Source organism: Pipistrellus kuhlii, unplaced genomic scaffold (genome assembly GCF_014108245.1).
Source record: "Pipistrellus kuhlii isolate mPipKuh1 unplaced genomic scaffold, mPipKuh1.p scaffold_m20_p_5, whole genome shotgun sequence".
Lineage (NCBI taxonomy): Eukaryota > Metazoa > Chordata > Mammalia > Chiroptera > Vespertilionidae > Pipistrellus > Pipistrellus kuhlii.
The window spans coordinates 29,368,989-29,388,031 of record NW_023425551.1 but is presented as its reverse complement, the minus strand read 5'-3'; the positions used below and the strand labels follow the sequence as shown (position 1 = coordinate 29,388,031).

The following is a 19,043-nucleotide window of genomic DNA, read 5'->3' as shown; positions in this document are numbered from 1 at the left end:
CAACACAGACGGGACACGAGGCATATCTGTTTTAAAACACTTGTAATCAATGCCTTGGTACCCATTACACTGAAGAAAGAATGTGAATGCATGATAGTGCACTATTTTGACTTTCTCTGACCAGGACCCTTCTGAATGCAGCCTTGTTTACTTTCTGGCCGACCCCGATAGCCCCAGGATGCTCTCTTGGGCTGTGTGCATCCAACTGCATTCACCAGCAATGGACTCCATCTGTCAGCTCCATGCACAAAGACCTCAACTTATCTGGCAAAGAAACACTGCTGTTTTGAAAGCTGAGTTGAGTTTAAAAGTGGACAGCTTATATGAATAACAAATGGTTTCTGGTAATTTTCCTTTTCAATCCAAGAGAAAATACAAGCATCCCCTATAAACAAATGACAAAGTGTCTCTCTTTGGATTCAAGCAAGAGAAGCACTGTCTGCTTACAAGAGTGCTGGGCTGCGATTCTGGCCAGCCTCTGAAAGCAGGAGTCAGAGCCAACAAACGTTACATCTATGCACATGTATTCTGAAGAATCAGCCAACCATGAGAATGGCAGAGAGAGCACATATGAGTTAATGACTGACAAGCTGCCTCCTCTGGATGCCATTTATCTGAATTACAGAAATTTGGTGAAATTTATCTCATGCCATGCCAATGCACGGGTTCATCAACTCAAAAATAAGCTACATATTTTGGTATTGTAGTACTTTCCCCAAAATAATCATGCACAGAGTGAGAGCAAGATGGAGGGCTGAGAGAAGAAACAGAATGCTGGAATAAGACATACATCTGTTACTTTCCTCCTTGCAATTCTTGGTTCAATCTTAATTCAGGGGGGCTCTGAGGACAGCAACAGCACCCACCCAACATGCAAAGCATTCTAACTATCTCAGGCATGAGAGCGCCTGGCTTGACCCGATCAAGCTAATTATGGCTTTAATGTTGCGAACCCTTTAAAAAGGCGCCATATTCAGGGGTGGGCAAAAGTAGATTTACAGTTGTAATACAAATAAGTAATATTATAATGAATAAATAATACAAGAATAAACTCTGTGCTTCACATGCTCACAACTGGAAACTTACTTTTTCCACCCCTGCAGGCAACCCTATACTGGGGATGAGCTTTGAGTTGTGTTTTCAGTGGTGGTGACAGTTTGTAATTATGTTTGTTGGATGCTGTACCACTCATTTACAAGATGCATGGCCAGCCTAAGGTCTGTATTGTTCAATGCCCACAGGCCTCCCGAGAAAGGAGCCCAGACCATGGCCCATCTGAGGAGCTCGGGTTCATCATGGTTCCGAGTACTTGATCTTTTGCCTGGCTGCGGCCACGGATGACTAGTTTTCCCTGATGTTACTGTCATATGCCTCGTCTCCCAGAGCTGTCTGTATCTGAGCCACAGCTATTTCCTGAGGGATATAAAACTCAACAAACTGCAAATAAACAGTACAAAACATGATCTCATGCTATCATGCTCCTGTTTCTCTAAATCGTAGCATTGTGGCAGCTCCCTGCTTTACAAATATAGTTTGATATTCATTTTTCCCTTGTCAGTTACTTTCTTCCCTTGCTTTTACCTTTCACCCACCAGCTCCCTCTCTTGCCTAACTCTGTCCCTCTCGGATCACCCCGCAACTCCCTACTAGGATTCTGAGTCTCAGACTCACCAGGCGACAAAAGTGTTCTTGTAAAGTTCACCACCAAGTTAAACTCCCTTGTTCTCAAGAGTTTAACAATGAGTCTTGGCTATGTTTGATCATTTTCTGCCCAAATTGCGCCTCTCAGTTTGCTCATTTTAGTCAGAGGCACAGATATCCTCCCAGGCCCAGACACTCAGAATGAGTCTTGTCTCATTTCTCCTTTCTCATCTCCTACATCCAGGTAGATTGCCACCATCATCCCTGGAGATTCGGTCTTCACAAAGGTTTATAGCTCATCAAGATTTAATACAGAAAAAATAACATCCTCAAAGAGAGTCAGTAAACAATAGTACCATATACAAATATATCAAACGATAGTACCATATACAAATATATCAGTATGGATCCATTCATTTTAATTAATTTCTGTTCCCTGTCAAAGTCATTCAAACTCTTATTCCAGTATTTAAAGCCTATTATCTGGATTCACTTTGAGTATCCAACTAGAACATAGATTCTGAATTTAAATATTCTTTTTCCTCTGAACCTTTCTTTTAAAACAGCACTTGAACTACCATCCCCAAGATCTCACCCAGATTAAACTGAGTTTTAGCCATTCCAGCAACCCCTTGGGAAGAATTTTAATTAGTTTAACAGACACATATGCATTGCAGAGCTTTTATTCCATTCCCATTTTCCTACTTCTTTATTTTCTAATTTGTATTGTTTACTCATTTGTCCAACTGCATGAATTCATGTCATGACATGGATAGTTAGTGACCAACTGATTCCAGCTCATTACTAATGATAGGTTAGTCTCTCCCCACCCCCACCCCCCCCCCACATCTTTTTTTTTACACATAATTAAAATGTTAAAATAATATTTCCACACACTCACCCTTGGTGTCTCCTCTAGAGGGTCTGCTGAAGAAAGAGTTATTAAGAGTATTTAAAAGTCTCATTACAACTCAGGAGCAAGAAACTCATCTAGCTCTGACAAAAACAGCTTAAGGAGAAATTCCAAACACCAAGTGTTATTTTCTTCATCCCACAAACCCAGGAACATTACACAGTTGTGACACAAGCTTGGATGACAGTCCACAGTGATCAGATGATAGCTGTTTTCATTGGTTTCTCCTTAAATTGGGGCTATGAGCAGTAGCATGCTCAAATTAACCTCAGCAATAGAGCTCAAATTGTATCATACAAGGCTCACTTCATAAACCTCAGCTATTTTCCTACTGAAGAGATATTGTATTAAGTCAATTCTGTTTATACAACCATTATGCATTTATATTTTCTGTAAAGATAACTGAGACTTTTATGAAGAATGAATTGCACACAAAATACTATCTGCCTTAGAAAAATGCCCGAACACATTTATTTAAAAAATACAAAACAAAAATAACCAGCCTACCTAAAACAAGCAGTATACAGAATTCTCTTTTGCATAGTAATCTTAATGAAGGAAGAAAAATTAATATTAATGTTAGGAAATGTCCAGAGAAATATTATAGATTAACTGCACCTTACAGTAATTAAACTAACACCACATTTACTATAAAGTTTAGGATATTTTAGCTTGAGTTTAAATTATGGTGTAACTTAAGATATAATATAAATTATAACAATCTAATTGAGTAGACAAAAATACCAACATTCATCCATTCACTCACTGAGTATGTACTGAGGGTGCTTTTAAAGATAGCAGAATAAGAAAAGACACTGACTCTACCAGCTTAGAGTTTTAGGGAAAACACACACACACACACACACACACACACACACACAACCATAGAAACAACATTGTCAAGTAGTGTACTTATTCAATGTGCTATGCTAGAAAACAACAACATTTAAGAAGCTGAAAGATCATAAAATGGACAAGGTAAAGATCTGTTTATACTGATCAGGGTCATCTCCAGGACAAAAAGCAGTATCTACAAAATGATCTTATGTATGTTAAACAACAACAAACAGATCAGATTGTATGGAAAAGGGTTAGAAAAAGAGACTCATCCAGAGGTTACCCATGATTAATTACCTCTGAGAAGGGTAGTGGAAAGGACAATGGTAATAAATAAATAAAGAAAAACTACATTTTTACTTTATATACTTTAGTTATTGTCTGAATTAAAAAATATCTATATGTTCATGTGTCCGGTCATCTGGTCATCTGTTCAACCAATTAAAGCACAATATGCTAATGAGATGCTAAGACCATTCATCCTCTTGCTGTGACAAGACCACCAGGGGGCAGATGCTCTGACTGGTAGGTTAGCTTGCTGCTGGGGTCTGGCTGGTCAGGACTGAGTGAGACAGGCTGGACATGCCCTGGAGCCCTCCGTCTCTCCCTCCCTGGCTGGCCAATCTTCCGTGTCCCTCCCCAGCTCCAATCATGCACTGGTGCGGTCCCTCGGCCTGGCCTGTGCCCTCTCACAATCTGGGACCCTTAGGGGATGTTGAAGAGCAGGTTTTGGCCCAATCCCACAGGCCAGGCTGAGGGACCCCATTGGTGCATGAATTCGTGCAATGGGCCTCTAGTACTTCAATAAGGAAGAGATAATATTAATTGAAGCAGACAGTGAAGGAGCAGCCAGCAAAGCAGACTAAAAGCTGAGCAAAAAGGAAATTCAGAAGAGGATGAAAGCCACTGGGGAAGTGTTGAGAGGGAGGGCTAGTCAATTAAGATCTTTTAACAGAGGTGGAGGAGGAGGGCCCAAAAAAGGGCATGTTAGGAAGCAGGAGGACTTTCTAATTTGGCATGTAGCTGTTTCAGTGGAATGGAGACTGCAGCAGGGTGAGCATGAGGTACAGATTAAATGCCACAGGATAGGCAACTTGCATGAGCAAAGTGAACTGGGAACAAGAAAATTATGTTGCTATCTCTGATTTTCCATGTTGCCAAATGAGTACAGGAGAATAGTTGCTCATTTTGCAAATATCAGTAGTAAAAATGTGATCATGAATTACAACCAACAGGTGTGGCTACAGACTGTGGGTATGGGGACCCATGAAGAACCAGACAGACTGCCTAGGAACCATTGACAAGTTGAGTGCTTCTCAGCTCCAGCCCTACCAATGGCTACTAAGAGGCCATTGGCCCAGTGTGGCCAGGTTATCTGATTTTTAAAGAGAAGCCATAAATCTGAATTTTTAAAAATGTGAATATCCTGACTTTTAAATGCTTGACTGAATTTTTTAAAAAACACTGGAGTAGAGAAAATGTGTCTGTGGGCCACCTCTCGCATTGTGACCCTTTACAAGTTTGACATTGAGGAGAAAATGTCAAGTAAGAATTGTATTCTTTTTCTTTTTCTTTTTCTTTTTCTTTTTTTTTTTTTTTTAAAGTTTTCACAAGCTAAGGGCAAAGAAATGATGGATAAAGACCACCCTTTCTTTCTTAATTTTTATTATAAAATTCTTCTTAAATTACAGTTTACATGTGTACAGCATAGTGGTTAGACAATCATATACTTTACAAGTATTCCTCCCAATATTTCCAGTGCCCACTTGGGACCATACATAGTTATTGCCATGTTTTTGACTATATTTCCTATGTTATACTTTATATCCTGATGCCTATTTTTAACTATCAATCTGTACTTCTCAATCTCTTCACCTTTTTCACCCTGTCCCCCAAGCACCCTTTCCTCTGGCAACCATCAGTCTGTTCTCTGGTCTTTGAATGTGTTTCTGTTTTGTTTGTTCATTTATATTGTTCTTTTTTAAAAATATATATTTTATTGATTTTTTACAGAGAGGAAGGGAGAGAAAGGGAGAAGGATAGAGAGTTAGAAAAATCTATCAGCTGCCTCCTACACCCCCCTCCCCCCCCAGCTGGGGATGTTCCTGCAACCAAGGTACATGCCCTTGACCAGAATCGAACCCGGGACCCTTCAGTCCACAGACCGATGCTCTATCCACTGAGCCAAACCAGTTAGGGCTATATTGTTCTTTAGATTCCACATATAAGTGGAATTTGTCTTTCTCTGACTGATTTATTTCACTTAGAATAATACTCTTTAGGAGAATGGCTATCATTAATAAGTCAACAAACAACAAGTGTGGGCAAGGATGTGGATAAAAGGGAACCCTTTTGCACTGTTGGTGGAAATGCAGATTGGTATAGCCACGATGGAAAACAGTGGATGGAAGTTCCTCAAAAAATTAAAAATGGAACTACCTTATGACTCAGTGATTCTACTTCTGGGTATATATCTAAAAAAGCTGAAAACACTAACTCTAAAGAATATGCACCACTAGTTCACCACAGCATTATTTACAATAGCCAAGATATGGAAGCAACCCAAGTGTTCATCAACAGACGAGTGGATAAAAAAGTTGTGATCCATAGATACAATAGAATGAATATTACTCAGCTATAAAATAATGAAATCTTTCTTATTTTTTAAATATCCAATATTTGAACTAAAAAGGCTGATTTTGCTTTCCTTTAAGAGTTGATGCACTCACATTCTCTGCTACTAAACATTTAATTGCAACTCTTGTATTATGTTACATAACAGAACTCAGCTGTTACAAGGGTATGTGTTTGGGTGGGAAGCACAAAATAAGGGGTAATTTTAAAAAGGAAAACATGAGGAAGGACAAGAAATTCTCACAGAAAATATATAAACACTCAAGTTGACTTTCAGTTTATCAAATTTCCTCCGGAAAGAACTTCCCATTTGCAGCTGACTTATATTATAACAACACACCCAACAATTGCATTAGAATGCTATTTTAATCAGTTCATCAGATCACTGGGCCTCAAGAACTGAAAGCCAGAAGTTCATAAAGTCACCAACTATGGTACAGAACATTCAGAAGTCAAATGCCATTTCTAACTGGGAAAATAGCTGGGAAATCATTAGCATTTTTACAAAGAAAGGGTACAACATGCAATATTCTTATATAAATACATGGTCTTCAAAAAAATTTTATTGCAAACTTTTGAAAATTGAAAAACATCCTATCTAATAAAGAGGGGATATGTTAATTGACCCTCATGCTGTCACAAAGATGGCGGCACCCACAGCCAATAAAGAGAGAATATGCTCATTGACTGCCCGTCTTCAAAGATAGACGCACCCAGAGCAACAAAATGGTAGTGCCCAATCCCCTCAGCCCCGCTGGGGTGGCAGGCATGTGGCTCCCTCCGGAGAGCCCCAGTCCCCTCAACCTCCCAGCCCCCCAGGGCTGCCCGAGGCTCAGGTAACCAGGGCCGGCCGAGGCTTGCCCTGCCGGCAGTGGCAGCAGCAGAGGTGTGATGGGGAGTCGCTTTCCCCTGATTGCTGGGTCGCTTCCCACCCCTGAGGGCTCCCAGGCTGTGAGAGTAGGCAAGTCGGGCTGAGGGATCCCCCTTCAAGTGCATGAATCTTCATGAACCGGGCCTCTAGTTTATTGTAAGATTCAAAGAAATCTATTTAGTGATGACTCATTTGTGATAACATCATTGGGCGGGTCATTGCCACAGAATCTATTTTAAGTTCATTCATTTTGCAATGGTCCTCACAGTTGATTAAGGGGCAATTTGGATGATGGATAGATATTAGTGTTCCTGTTTTCAAAGGATTTTCCTCCTGACCCAACTAATGCAATTTCAGGCATGTGAAAAGGGAACTCATGTGAAAGCTCTCCACACACCAGGCATAACTGTCTATTGAAATTTGGGGTAAAGCCTGGACCCTATCAGGGATTAGAACAGAACCCTGCACAGCATCTTGTTAGCACTGGGTGAGGTTCTTGCCTATGGTTCCTTGTGTCTTTGTCTTTCTGTCTATAGAACATTTCTTTGTCTCATGTCCCTTATCTTCAGCTCCCACATAGTTCTGCTCCAGCCTGTCTTCCCTGCTCACTCTCTGTCTCATCTATTTTGCCTTACTCCCTCTCATTCTTACTATGGATTTTGCTTTGTACTTGTTTGGGTTTAGTTGTTTTAAAATCAATGGATGGTCTCTTGTTTCTTCCCTTTCCCCTCCCTGCCCTAAAAATTAGGTGGCCACAAAATACACTCATTATACCCTTTCCCCTAAGGTTCTAATTTGTATCAAGTCCACAAATTCACACACTGAACCAGTGTGTTGATCATAAAGGATCTGTATTTTATACTTGTGACAAAGGAACTGTTTAAGTTTCCTGTATGCTTGAAAGCTCCTCCCAGCTCCCACCTCTGTGCATTGCAGGCATTTCCTCAGATTACCAGCCCGACATTAGCTCTGCTGGTCGTAAAGCTGCTAAAAGACGGAGAGTCAGGAAGCAGCGGGCTCTGATGTGTGGGAACAGTGGTCCACACAACTTCCCGGGATCTCTGAGCAAAATCCAGACGGCTCTCTGTGCTTCCCAACAAGACAAAGATTCCACTGCACAAACCTTTGGAAGAACATCTTCTTTTCCATTTAGCTACCACGTTTTTAAGATCTTTGCTGAAAACAGATTTAACTGTCTCAAACAAACACCAACCAGAGAGTTAGCTTATTTACAATTATGCTTCCCACCCAAACATATTTGGCAACTGAAATCACTTGGAGCCTCTGGGAGGTGGAATACTCAGAGACAGCATCCTCCAGGAGAAAGAGCACAATCTGTAGGACTAGACAGACCTGGCTCAACTCCTAGCATTCTTTCTGTATAGCAGGAGGCCAGGCAAGTTACTTGCCTTCTCTGACTTCAGCTTTTCCAGCAGTGAAAGGAAGATAACAAGGCCTACCACACAGGATTCCTGTGAGGCTTAAATTGTGAGGTAGTATAGGAGAAGGGCAGCACAGCAGTGAACCACGGAGTGAGGGAGCGGAGGGGAAGAATGTGTGCTCCCAGGCTCTGTTCCCTCAGCTGTGGAAGCGGATTCAGGTTCTGCCTTCCTGGTTCTTTCCCTCGCCCACAGTCGTGGGCGAGTCACGATCCTGGCCCGGTTGGGGGGTATGATATGATGCAGAATCAGGAGGAAAGGTGGAAGAGAAAGTGGGTCACAGTGAGGAAACATCTGTAAGGCTTTCAGGACTGCAGGGTGTGAGGAAAGCTGGGGAGGGGGAGAGGAGGGATCTGCAGTACTGCTGCAGAGTCTCTCCCCTCTGCGCTGAGAAATACAAGTGCAGCATTTGCTATTTGGAAATTATTGTCACTGGGCAGTATTTGTTTGACTCCAACATCATTCTGAAACTGGACTGTGTGGGCCTGGATGCATATTACGTCAGTTTTATTATTACACAAACTTGGGAGTGGAAGTGGCCCATTGTGAAAGGAATGCAGGGAGGCACAGGGAGGTGGGTGACTGATGGTCAGAGGGTGAGGTGGGCAGCCAGGTCCCATTATCCATCCCTGATGCACTGATTCTGGTGAGTCATTAGCATTTCTGGGTTTCAGTTCTTCCCTTGTAAAGTGGCAGGATGGAGGGCTATATTTTATGGCACACCAGTTGGCCCTTTAAAAGTTAGCTGGGAAGTATGCCAGCAGCTGAGTCCTCCCAACTCTGGCTTGTGCAGTCCTCATCTACGTGTGTGTATATGTGTGAATGGGCATGCATGCACACATTCTGGAGCTACCCCTGCACAAACCACTAGATCATTTAAAAAGAAAGCCTTCAAAAGAATCACCTGATCAATCCCTCTACATTTAATCAAGGATATCCCTGACTCTAAAAAGATAAGTAAACTTTCCTAAGCTTCTCCACAGGAGATGCCTCTCAAGTACAGCCTCCCAATAATGATGTAGCTGAAACGCTAACAACTCTCACCATGGGGAAGCTTCTCTCTGCCACATTTTAAACACCTGCCTGCATTCCCAATTCCTCTTACCACATTATATTTATTTATTTATTTATTTATTTTTGCACAGAGCATGCCACCTTCTAACAAGTAAATAATTAACTTATGTGTCAACATATACTGCTATTGTCTCTTCTCCTTTCCCCCTAGCTAGAGTAAGCTGACTTGTGCACCGATTTACCCCAAATGCCTAACTCACACCAGGCACTCGGTAAATATTTATAATTTGAAGCTGAGTTCTTTTTATTTTAACCTCTGGTGAAATCACAAATTGATAGCGCTGGAAGATATTTAGCAAGCGCCCTTCAGAGGTGAGAAAACTGAGGCCCCGCGAGGGGAAGTCGCTGGCCAGGGATTATACAGTTTCCCCAGCCCTTATTCTTGTGCTTTGCACTTCACCTCAGTACCTCCATAAAGAACTCGATCCTGGGGAAATAGCTTGGGTGGGCGGTGGCCAATCTGCACCCATTAAAGCAGGAGTCAGAGAAAATAAGCTATAGCATTTATTTACAGAAGAGTAAAGCCTCATATAATAATAATAGTTTGTGCATCAGTAGCCGCTTTCATCTAAGGATCTCAGAGAGCTTATGAAATTCTCATCCCACAATGTGAGGTATCATTATCTGCTCTCAGTCAGGGAAGCTAAGAGGCTGGGTGTCCTCTGGCCTATTGCAGGATGGCTCAAAGCTCTTTGGGATTACATATCCACTCCATAGTTTTCTGTTCCTCCATGTCCTCATCCTTATCAACATCTAAAACAGCATGATAAAGCGCCAGCTGCTATAGTGACCTCCTCAGTGTGTTCTCTTTTAGACACCCCTAGAATCATTCAGGCCCATGCCAACTTTTAAGTCAATGTATAGACAGATGACAGTGGGCATTCTGGGTATTCAAGGATGCAGTGCCTCCTTCCAGGTTACCAAGGAATGGCTGGGGCTCCTTGAGCTGGTCCTAGAGCCAGGCACACTGCCAGGGCCTCTGAGGGACGCAGCAGCTTTGGGAGCTAAGGCATTTTTTCTTTCCTCGTTTACTGTTGTTGCCCCACATACTCTTTCTATCTGTGGAAGGTAAATCAACTCTGTTGGAATTTTTACCTACCCACACAATTATAGTGTTTACAATTACCCCACAATTACTTAGGAACCACATTAAAGGCAAATTAGCCCTGTGGAGGGGCCCATTTAGATTTTGACCAGGTGGCATTCTGTCCTCTTTAGGGAGATGAAAGAAGCAGTGATTTCCGAAGTCTAGTAATTCTCACCATAAAGCTTTCCCCAGGCCTCTTATGGCACAGAGGCAGGAAGGCTCACCCTTCTTTATGCTCTTGGCAAACCAACATGCCGGACCAGCCAGTGCAGCTAAATGGCATTGCTGCACACAGCCTCTTTGCCAGTGCCGAGTGCCCAGCATCAGGCTCAAGCTGAGGAACTGTCACCATTTGCTGTGTGCCCCGTGTGCTTCTGCAGTTCCTGGGGCGATCCTGCCAACCTTGCCCCTCAGCTGGGAGCTTTGTGGCTGAACTGCTGGCCAGCATCCTTACCTCGCCTGCCCCTTGGAACAAGTGGATATCCTCATTGAACTTAGAATTTCCCCATGTGTTTTATGAGAGGCCCCTATGTGTGATACTCAAAGGAATAGTGTGAAAAAGGAACTCTGTGATCAAATACGCTGTGAAACTTGGGTAGAAAAATACATTAAATAAAAGCGGTTTCTCAAAATATTAAAAATTGGGATACCAAATGATCTAGCAATTCCACTTCTGGGCCTATATCCCAAATAGTGAAGTAGGGTTGAAGAGATACTAGTATTTGTAAACCCATGTTCAAAGCAACATTATTCCCAATAACCAGAAGTTGGCTTGTGTGAACTTGGGTTGAATGGATAAACAAATGTGGTTTATTCACATAATGAAATATTATTCAGTCTTTAAAAAGGAGAGACATTTCAAGACACGGATGAGTCTTGAGAACATAATGATAAATGAAATGAGCCAGCCACAAAAAGACAAATACTATATGACTGCACTTATAGTCATAATCATAGAGATAGAAAGTAGAACGGTGTTTGCCAGAGGTGGGGAAGGGGAGAAGGGTGAGTTGATTAAGGGGTATAGCGTTTCAGTTTTTCAAGTGAAAAGAGTTCTGAAGATTGTTTGAGCAACAATGTGAATATACTTAGCATTACTGAACTGTAAACTTAAAAATGGTCACGTAGTACATTTTATGTTACGTGTATTTGACCACAATGAAAAAATACATGCAACATTCTTCTTTCCAGTAGGACTCCTCAGAGCCTTTAAATGCTAATGTGCACTGGGAACCCCCACGAGGGTGATATACGGCAATCAGCTTTCCCAGCTTATCTTGCTACACAATTCATTTTTCACAGAGCATCTCATGGGACTGGTGTGCTTCAGAACACACAGTAGAATGAGCTACTAAACTGAAAACTGGTAGAAAATAGGCAAGCATGCTTTTTTACACTTACATAAAGAAAGGCAAGATGTCAGAGCCTCAAGCCAGATTTTCAAAAACAGTTTTAACTCACGATCATCCTCTGTTAGGAGAATCGCATTCTCTCCTCACCTATATCACTTCTCAGTTGCATGGTCTCGAACCAAGTCATTATTTCGTCTCTGATATATGAGAAGAATACTCAATCTATCTCACTGGTTTGTGGTGAAATTTAATCTAAACCATGAAAGGGCATGAAAAGTACTGACTGGTCCTCAAAAAGTTAGATAATTATTAAGTATTTAGGCTTATTAAGGTGCAGCAGACAACCTAAGGCTAGCGTTAAGAGCCCCAAACATCTACTGGGCACTAAACTGGCACGAATAAGCAGAGAGATGAAAGAGAAGGGGAAAAGAAGACCCATACATTGAGCACTTGCAGTGTAGCAAAAAGAGAGACTGGGAGTCAGAAAACAGGTTCTAAAGCTGATTTTATTGCTGCCTGACCTTGACAAGTCATTTAACCTCCCTGACTCTCAGCTTGCTCAGCTGTCAAATGAGGTAGTTGGAGGAGATCAAAGGTCACTTCCGGTTGAGTCTAGGAAATACTGAAATAGATGTGCCATGGTACTTTGCATACTTCTTCCTCAGACACTTCCAGGCCTGCTCTGGGCCTCGCTCCATGCTAGGACACAGAGTGGGCCAATCACTGTGCTACCGGGTAAGCAAATGGAGTCACTGGCCTCCAGACCAGCATCAGAAGATGAGACACAGAAGCGCGTCTTCTTAGAGGCTCAGTGACTTTATGAACAGAAACTGGTAGAAGCTCAGCCACTGTTTGCCAGCACTCTGACAGCCTTTCCTAGATACCCTCACGGAGGGGCAGAGTGTCAGTGGAGCAGAAAGATGAGAGAGGAGTGACTGGAAAGGGACATTCAAGGAAACGGGGGGAAAGAAACAGACTCTGGGGGAAATGGGATTAGGTGAGCCAGTCCCTACATGAAGGAACAGGCAACTTTGAATTTGCTATGTGCAGTGACAAAGGATTACTGGAGGTGGGAGAGGAGGTAAGGGGCAGGGTAAAAGTGTGCTTTTGTGACCAGACCACATAGAAGGAAGACTAGAGTCCTTAATGTGTGGCAGGGTGGTTTTGGGAGAGGGAGTACCGGGAAGAGGAGGTTGGGACAGTTTAAATAAAGGCCAGATGTTTAAGGCATGCACCACGGTGGTGATGATAAACAGAAGGGATGAAAGAGGTAGCTCTTGATAGAACATGTGATTAAAAAAAAAACACCAAAAAACTATCAATCTATTAGGTGCATAGAGTAAGAGAGCATGTAATTCTTAGCTCCTGGGGAGACAGGGTGAGGGAGAAGTTGATGATGACATACAATGGCTAAGGAAATAATGAGAGGAGCTAGAAAACAGTGGTGGTAGAAAAGGGATTTCAGTTTATGTCACATTTAGACTAAAGATCTAAATGAAGAAACTGAGTAAAAATGCCCAATGAAGAAAAAAATAAAAATAAAAATAGATTCATAGACATGGGCAAGAAAAAGACCAGGCATGGAGTTGGAGTAAGGGTGGGAATGAAAGGGCTGGTTGTACAATTCCATTTATAGCGAGGATTCACACCTTTGGGTTCAGGAAGCAGCATTCAGGGCTCCAGAGACCCCCTAAAGCAGCATACTGTGTCTGTTTGTGTAGATGTGTCCAGACATTTTTCTGACTGGAGGATTCCTAGCTTTTATCTGGGCCTCAAAATGACCCCAGAACAGTGGCTTAGTTGGTATTAAGATCTTCAACATCTGATAGGAAATTTCTCTCCTATCTCTTGACAAATCTGCCATGTCAGAGCACATTAAGAATAATATGCTGCCGAAACCAGTTTGGCTCAGTGGATAGAGCATCTGCCTGCGGACTGAAAGGTCCCAGGTTCGATTCCAGTCAAGGGCATGTACCTTGGTTGCGGGCACATCCCCAGTGTGCAGGAAGCAGCTGATCGATGTTTCTCTCTCATTGATGTTTCTAGCTTCTATCCCTCTCCTTTCCTCTCTGTAAAAACTCAATAAAAAAAATATATTTTTTTAAAAAAGAATAAGGTGCCAAGATAGTATTTATTACCAAATTTAGGAACCATGAAAGCTGTTCTGCTTTCATCTTGTCAAAAATAAGGTATGTAGTTAAACACTCCAAAGGCTAAGGACATTGGCCAGCATATTTAACACAAACATTTTAAATTATGTTAAAAGCATACTTAGAACTTTGTAAATATAGGTTCCTTGGAAAAGGCTTAGCATATATGGTAGGTACTTCAATACAAGGGAATCTGAACCTGCTAATATTCACAACTAGACTTAAACACCTGCCAAAAACAGGAGCTCCTTTTGAGTCATGACATTCTTTTTCCAAAAGGAGGTTATCAAGTAAACTGTGCAGTAATGACTATAAATACATGACATGCCTATATTGCTATAAATAAATATTGCATATCCTCTCAACCCATTTAATTACCGTTCACCTAACGCAGTACAATTAAGAAACCGTCTGTTGAATTCTGAAAATGGGAAAAGCCCTCCTGTCTCTCTCAGGCAGTTTTACAATCCTAACAATAGACTTAATGAAGCCTTTTAAAAGAAGGATGATTATATTAAAATGATCAGGGCATGTAAAAATTTATTACAGAGATCCTCTTGCTATCTGATGGGATAAATGCCTCATCACACCAGGCAGAAGTAGGAACAAAGAAAGAAAAATCACAACTTTCTGAGTGAACATCTTATTCCTAAAATTTAATGCAGCCCCGTACACTGGTCAGAACTTCATCCTACACCCAAAGTGGAAAGAAGATATGCTTGGTATCAGATAAATTATGAAATGGTCCTAGGAATGCTGTTGGCTTGTTGAATATAAATTAGCATTATAATTTATGTCTTGAAGATGCTAAGCAACAGTTATACATGATAGCGCTTTCCCCTTGAGAAATGATAAGGAATACAGAAATAAGAGTATTTTAACCATAGGACATTATTTTCATACAAATAAAAAAATGCTTTACTGTTTTATGTTATCAGTAAGGCTTCCTTCCAGTTAAAAATAGTCAGTTAAGTGTTTGGGGGGTGAGGGTCAAAAGTTATTCACGGATTTTTGACTTGGTGAACCTACCATTATGCTGTTCAAGGGTGAACAGTATTTGTACCTGTCTCTTAGAAAAACTTGGCAGAGCCAAGAAAGTCACCAGCTTGTTTGCAAGCACATAACATGTTCTCTCCTCACCAGCCGAGGGATGTTAACAAGAGTTGTTCTCAAATTAGCAAGCATATTTCTGTCAATCAAATACAGATATTTGAACAGCTGGAATTGTAGGCCTTTTAGGAAGTCTAATTCTTCAAACTTCCCTTCTTATCACATAAGGGCAGGCATTCTTACTCATCAATCACTTCTCTAAAATAACCATCAGTTGTCACTACTAAAACAGAAGTTCCAAGAGGTCAAAAGTGTTTACTGAGATCAGAGAGGCCCAACTGGACAAAATAGAAACTAGACATTAAAAGAGCATCACTCATGGCTGCTGGGTGTGTGCTGGGAGAGGCCTGTTTCATCAGAGAAGGGGAAACTGGGAAGGGTGGGAACCACCATAGTAGCTACTTGCATGGGCAGGGGGATATTAACTTGTTTGACTTGGCAACAACCCTGTGGGGATAGATATAACATTGTTAGTTCCCCAGGAAGACAGTTAATTAGATCGCCCAAGGTCAAACAGCTGGTTAATGGCAGAGTAGCAATTTGAATCCAGACTGATCTTTCTTAAGTTCATCATTTTAATTAATTTTATTATAAACGCAATATTATCACATTAATAAACACTGAGGAAAAAAACCCTATAATCTCAAATACAACTGTTGTTACCATTTCAGCATAATTTTGTAGGCTTTTCCCATAAGTGCATTTTGCTTTCAAAATTAAAATCATATTCGACAAACATTTTTGTATCCTGCTTTTTTCTACTTACCAACTTAACCATTTGACCAACTTATTTAACAATTTTTGTACTCACTTTTACTAACAGATAATATTCCATTGAGTAAACATGTCGTAGTTTACAGAATAAGATCTAAATTTTGGAACACTGAGTTTCTTTAAAATTTTTTGGCAAATCACAAGTGTTACTTCCAGCATGCATGCTACTTTCCCAAATATGTAATGTCACCACCAAAAGTTTCAAATGGACAATACACAATCAATAGATGATGAAAAATCATTATTGAAATATTTTGAGAATCCCAGCACCGTTGAGCACTCTGGCCTGGAATCAAATAAATCTGATGAATGATGTTAATGAAGGGTGACCCAAAAATAAAAAGTTAAAAAAGCTGCACTTCTGAGACTCCGGAGTACACATGCTTTTAATGGTTTAGTGCTCTACTTTCGTTTTCATAGGCATGCCAACCAAAGAAATTATCCTCATTAAAATCCAGATTTGGAAGAATGAAAATTCATTGAAAAGAAAACAAACCCTATCAGCTTTACATGTCAGGGTGGTCACAACTCCCAAACAAAGCCAAATTCTCCCCTAGGACTGTGTCATAGTTCACAGTTAATTTGCTCTCCTAAATGCCATAGACCCATTTTTCTCAGGTCAAATGAATGAGCAATTTACAGAGCAGCTTCAAGTTCTCAAAAACAAAACAAAAACAAACAAACAAACAAAACCCTATGAAGTAAAAGAGGAAGCAATGACAAACCCTATGTAAGTTTACTGAATTTATAAAAACACAAAGCATGGCTGTCAGAACAATCTCCCGTGTTTGGAGGAGAGTAATCTCTGAAATACGAGGGTGCCTCTGGTGGATTATCTGTTTTGGAAGCTTAATTAGAATCCATGCCACCATCAGTTTGATGTGGAAATAGCACACTTACATGCCTGGCATCATCTATCTGCTCCCCAGATAAATAATAATCTTTAGTTATTACTATAATAATACATATAGTAATAACCTAAAGATTATTGCTGATTGGAGAAAACTGAGTGAAAATTGAGAGAACTGGGTGTTCTTTCCTACTAAGATACAATTTCCTCCCTAATGACAATGTGACTACAGTTCATGCAAGATGATTTTCTCCCTTCCCACAATGGTTCCTTAAAACATACACTTTTCATATCCCTAGTTCTTTCTACTGCACTTTGATGGGAAGTTGTAAGGCCCTGAGGACTTCCGCTTCCTCTCCAATATTTAGTTAATCCTTCATTTCATCTTTCCCTTCTCTTAAAATTTAACCTGAAAAAAAATTTAATCTGTTTACCCATTGGAATGTCAAATGGAATGTTTAAATATAATGACTTTGGAGAATTATTTGGTATTATCCAGTAAACTTAAAGATGCATATACTCTAAGACTCAGCAGTTCTTCTCTTAGGAAGAAACTGTTGACAGCAGGATGTAAGAATGTTCATAGCAACACTGTTTAAATAGCACAAAATTGGAAATGACCCAAATGTCTATCAAGAGAAGACTGAATACATAAATTGTGGTATACGAATGCAATGCAAGACCATATAGCGGTGAAGAGCAATGAATTTCATGCATGCCACTTCATGCATCAGTGGGGATGACTCTTATAAAACAAATGTTGATTGAAAAAAGCAAATGGCACAAGAATACCATTTATTTATAGCCTCAAGGCAAACAGAACTTAATAATAGTTTGTTTAGGGAAACATACTTACACAGAAAAGCCAGGAAATGACAGCACAAAATTCAGAACAATGGTTCCTTTTGAGGTATAGGGTTCTGGCTGGGGAGGAATATATAGGGGCTCCCAAGGTACTGGTGAGATTCTAGCTCTTAAACTGCAGAAGGGTGTGGGGAAGGGTTGTATTTCTCTTTCCCCCTCCATTCCTGGCTCTCTTTCTCCTCTCTCTCTCTATCTCTCTCTCTACCTCCCGCTCTTTCTCCCCACACTCTGTGTGTGCATGTTTCTGACATGAATGCACTCCTTTGTATGCATATGTATTCTTTTGTATTCTTCTTCATCATCATCATCATCATCATCATTTTTTATCATCATCATCATCATTTTTCATCTTCATCATCATCATCATCATCATCATCATCATCATTTTTCATGTTACCCCTGAGCCCATCTCAGCATCTCTTTGCCAGCTCTCTGAACCTCTGCAGAGCCCTCAGCGTAGCCCCTTGTTTTAGATTGAGTGCTTGCCCCTCCAACACTCTGATCCAATCAAACACGAGGACCACTGAAGACCCAACATGATATCCTTTGTTATCTATACGGACTCACCTGGAGCATTTATCCAGGCCACCACTGATGCAGCGGCCAACTTTACATGACGTCTTGCTTAGAAGGTGTTGCAAGAGGACATGAAATGCCACTCAGAGTGCAATGGCCATTTGCTAAATTACACTGTGGAGCTGTAGGCAGCAATGCTGGCATGGATCTCCCACACTGAACCAACTACCAGGGTCTCCTGCTATCCTAAGAAGCTTGTCACATTTGTTCCATCAAATTACTGCTGCCCAAACCACCCCTTCCTCATTCCTATAAAATAATCTCAGGTCCACCATCTCGCAGATACCCAAGCTTCCAATCTTGACATAATTCTTCATCTTTTTTTCCTTTTTTAAGAGCAAGCTCTGATGCATATATGAATAACTCATGGACATAGACAATAGTAAGGTGAAGGCCTGAGGGTGGGGTGGGGGTTGGGTGGTGGTGGGGTCAATGAGGAAAAAAGGGGGACATTTGTAATAATTTAAAAAAAGTATAAACTCTGAAATTACTTTTCTGCTCTAACCTTAAACACACTCCTCCTAAAAGTCCCTGATCTTGGTACCACAGCCTTAATTTAGACAAAATAAGAGTTCTTGTTAGATTTATGCTATTTCAGGAATGCTTATTTTAAAAGTTTCTCCCATTTTTTTTACTCAAAAATTAAAACTGATAAAAAAATTATTTCAAAAGCAAATGAATGTGGCCAAGTTTTTTTGTTTTGTTTTGTTTTTTTTAACACCAGTTCCCCCCTTCTCCTCCCCACCCCATTTAGTAGACTACTTTTGAAAAAAGAAATACACAGATTATAACTACTGTCCTGGAGGTGCAAGTCTAGGTAACTAGATTTTCTCCAAAAAATGTTTCATTCTACCTGTACCATAACCTGGAA

General features: G+C 40.8%; 1 protein-coding gene across 9 annotated transcripts in view; it reads right to left on the bottom strand.

Annotated features, from left to right (window-relative positions):
* FYN (FYN proto-oncogene, Src family tyrosine kinase) overlaps positions 1 to 19,043 on the bottom strand; it is a 206,751-nt gene that overhangs the window by 144,717 nt on the left and 42,991 nt on the right. The window contains exon 1 of one of the 9 annotated variants that reach the window (XM_045573195.1): positions 2,543 to 2,568. The exons of the other annotated variants lie outside the window; for them this stretch is intronic. The gene's annotated coding sequence lies outside the window, so the exon portion shown is untranslated. Of the gene's footprint in view, positions 1 to 2,542; positions 2,569 to 19,043 lie in introns of those variants that run through there. 9 annotated transcript variants of the gene reach the window in all.